At 31.4% G+C, this 4,059-nt stretch overlaps 1 non-coding gene across 1 annotated transcript; it reads left to right on the top strand.

Moving 5' to 3' along the window:
* Positions 1–1,370: 1,370 nt before the first annotated feature.
* Positions 1,371–1,561, top strand: LOC119505816. The gene has a single exon (XR_005210853.1). It is a non-coding gene; the product is annotated as a U2 spliceosomal RNA (small nuclear RNA).
* The last annotated feature ends 2,498 nt before the right edge of the window (positions 1,562–4,059 follow it).

Below are 4,059 nucleotides of genomic sequence, written 5' to 3'. Positions count from 1 at the left end.
TTTTATTCACAAGAGCCCCAGACTGTATTCTACCCAAATGTACTTCAAATTGGAATGGGCAAACAAGTCACAGCATATTCATACAATGAAATATCACTTGGCCATAAAAGAAATTAACCACTGACATACAAAAATGCATAAATAAGTCATAAATATTTTGAACAAAAAAGCACGAGACAAAAGAATGCATGATGTATGATTCAATTGATATCAAGTCCAAGAAGATATAGCACTAAATGATAGTGAGACACATCAGAAAAATGGTTGCCTCTGAGTAGAGGATGGATTGAAAAGGAGGAAGCAGAAATTGTCATGGGTTGGTGGTAAAATTTTCTATCCACTTTTGGCCAGTAATTATATAGATATATACCATGGTTATAGTTTTTCCTTTCATCTGATAATGGACACTTGGGTTGCTTCCATCTTATGGCTATTGTGAATAATGTGGCTATGGACATCGGTGTAAAGATATCTGTTCAAATCCATTCTTTGGGGTATATACCAGGAAGTGGAATTGCTGAGTCATACGGTAAATCTGTGTTCAACTTTCTGAGAAACCACCAAACTAATTTCTACAATGCCTGCACCATTTTACAGTCCCACCAAAAATGTATAAGGATTCCAATATCTCTGTATTCTTGCCAACAATTATTTTCTGTTTTTTGCTTTCTAAAAAATAGCCATCCTAGTGGGTGGTATCTCATTGTGGTTTTGATTTGCATTTCCCTGTTGATCAGTGATATTGAGGATCTTTTCACATGCTTATTGCTCATTTGTATTATCTTTGAAGAAATACCCATTCTAGTATTTTGCCAATTTTTAAAATTAGGTTATTTGTCTTTTGTTACTGAGTTGTAACAGTCCTTTAATATATACTTGATACTCTGAATTCTAGCATTAATTTAAATTATACACCTTTACTGTCACTTAACTTGATATGACCATTCAAACCTGCAGGGCTATATTGGTACAGCATTTCCAAAACTTAGGATTATAAATAAAAATGGGAAAATTTCAGATTTAAGTCAAATCTATCACATCATTCTGCATCAAGACAATAAGGGCACATAGACTGTTAATATTGAAATTTTATAGATCAGCTGTTTTCAAAGTGTGGGGGGAAGAGCAGAGTGAGGGAAATAAAGCTCTAGGAAGATGGGTTGAGAAACAGAGACTCTAAGATTACAACTTTACTGTAATCAAATATATATGTATATGTTTATAGACCTCCATTTTTTGGAATATACTTCCCAACCTTTAGCATATCTATCTCAGTGTTTCATAAGAAATTCATTCATTTTGTTTAGTTCTTGTAAACAGCCAATTTGTTTTTCCTGTGGAAAAAAATGAAGGTAGAAAATCATAGAATCATCACTTCTCGGCCTTTTGGCTAAGATTAAGTGTAGTATCTGTTCCTATCAATTTAATATCTGATACGTCCTCTATCCAAGGACAATATATTAAGTGGATTTTTGGAGCTGGGAGTTGGAATAGGAGCTTGCTCCGTTCACTCCACGCATCGACCTGGTATTGCAGTACTTCCAGGAACAGTGCACCCCTTCAAAGGTAAAAAAATAAAATAAAATCAAAAAAGAAAAAGAAAAAGAAAATCGTAAAATCATAAAATCACAAAGAACCATAAAAATGAGCTTAGCCACCTAGTTTTACAGATCAGGAAACTAAGGTAAAAAAATAAAAAGTAAAGTTTATATGTATGCCTTTATATACAAAGCAAGGATATTTCTAAAAGTGAGTCCATAAAGCATTTTTTGGACACACACTTTTTAACTTCTGATTTAATTTTAAAACAAACAAAAAACATACAAAAAAAAAAAAAAAACCCAAGAACTTCCATTTTCAAGAACAGAGGGAGAAATTGCACTGACACACAATTCTGGACATATCTCTTTAGCATTGTAACATGATGTAATAATGTATGTATGTATATGGAAACAGCATCAATGCATAAGACAATCCAATGTGCTTTAGAGATCTTAGAACCATTGTGCAAGTACATGGAAATTGACATCAGTACAAAAACCAAGCCTTTCACTTTTCAAAACAAAAACCTACCCTTTCACTGTAATACAAAAAACATACAAAACTTTATAAAAGCTTTCTCAGTACAGTTCTTATCATACAATTTACAGTGAAGTTTTAAGTTTAATTGGCACTATCTACTAACAATTTTATTTCTTTTCTCATTTGGAACAGATCATAAAGTTGCTGGATTCTAATCAAATGTCATCCACTATAGCTATGAAATGCTCATTAATTTTGCAGGAACATGAAAATGTTTCAGTGCTTTAATGCTGTCTTTTGTCTAAGCAATTTTTTTATGTTCTAATCAAAACTCAAAAAAAAGGATGAGCTTCAAAAATGGTGTGCTAAATGCGATGAGCATCATATTTATTATTGCCTTCATAAAATATTATATCATACTATATGAACCTGTCATGTGTCTGTTCATTATGAATCATAAAAAGTAAAGTAAGCAAAACTGTATTGTGACTGTGTAGAAGTGTTTTGAAGAATAATAGAATATAGAAACCAACCTAGATTAAAGAGTGGCATTTATGTAATAGGAAGATGAGGTGTATATTTTGGTGAATGAGTTTAACTAAAATTGATATATAATGTATAAAATATATCTGGTGATTAAAATTTTTAAATTACAGATTATTAAATGATCATTTCACTGTATTTTAAAAAAATTACCACTACTCATTTTAAAAACCCTTATAAATTAACTACAATATATAAGAATTAAAGTAATTTTTGCTTTGAGATAAGCTAAATTTCAATAAAACACTTTACATCTGAGATGAATGGTTAAGTAGTTTGTACTTTATGTACCAGCAAACTATTAAATTAAGGGAAGCAAATTAGACCTATTATTTTCAAATTTCATTTCCTCATATGTATGTAGTGTAATGTCACTTGACTTTGCAATTTAAAAGGTAAGTGAAATCTTGTTGTCCCATATATTTGCTGGCAATTAAAAGAAATAAGCAGCTTTAGGCAGGAAAGTCTGAATCCCAGTGAAGTGCATTTTGTCATGTCCATAACTGAGATTTTTAATAGACACATAAGATATATTTTACTTGAAACATTAATGTGGATCAAAATAATATAATATGTGTATAAATTAATTTATATTTTGAGAGAATGCAATAATTACGAATTTTTTATTATTAGGTTTTATTCACTAGGAAAATAAAAAGAAGAGCATGATATTTGAAAGCAGAAAGACCTGAAGATAAGCATCATGCCAGCTACTATTTATCTGGGTGCACTTTGGTAAATCAATCTTCCTTATAACTCTTAGGTCCATCATCTGAAGAAAATAAATTAAAATGTAGATCTTTATAATAACTTTCCTCCAGCCACATGTAGCATTTAATAATTCCTCTTTTGTTAGGAAAATTTAAAATAAACTAATTTATTTCTGGATATATCATTCCCCACTCTGTCTAAAGCTGAACAAATCAGCAAGTATTTTGAGCATTGATAAGTACCAAGAAAATTATGATATGAACTTACTGGCTGGATGACTTGGACTTCAATAAAGGTGCTGGAGTTTTAATTATGTATTTTAAAATTATGTGGCAGTGTCTTCAAAAGTTTTCAAGCTCCAGAGGCATGTAAGGTATAACTTTGTGTATTGAAGGGCTAATATTAAACTTCATGGGAATGCTGGTGCTGACCTGAGACAGCAGGACATAGTGGATGAGGAATGGCATTTCAGGTGATGCTTACAGGAGCAGCTAATTCAGAATATTTCTGAAGTGCATTTTTGTGTGTGTGATGATGATAATGTTAAGTGATGGGATAGAATTGTTTATATATTATACTTTAGCAAGGAGGGAGGTATAATTGAGTGTTCTTACACTTGAGGGGGTGATCTACACTAGCAACATTTTGAAATTAGTTGGCTGTTGTATAATTATTTTTAAATGGAGTATAAGACAGAAACCAGGGAGGATAGTTAGGTTTATCTTTATTCAATCCAAGTATAAGTTGATAAAGCCAAAGACCATGATCCTGATGGGGAAATGG

The sequence above is a fragment of the Choloepus didactylus genome, chromosome 10, assembly GCF_015220235.1.
Source record: "Choloepus didactylus isolate mChoDid1 chromosome 10, mChoDid1.pri, whole genome shotgun sequence".
In the NCBI taxonomy this organism is placed as follows: domain Eukaryota; kingdom Metazoa; phylum Chordata; class Mammalia; order Pilosa; family Megalonychidae; genus Choloepus; species Choloepus didactylus.
Note: the sequence above shows the minus strand (reverse complement) of the source record. Positions and strands in the feature narration are given on the sequence as shown.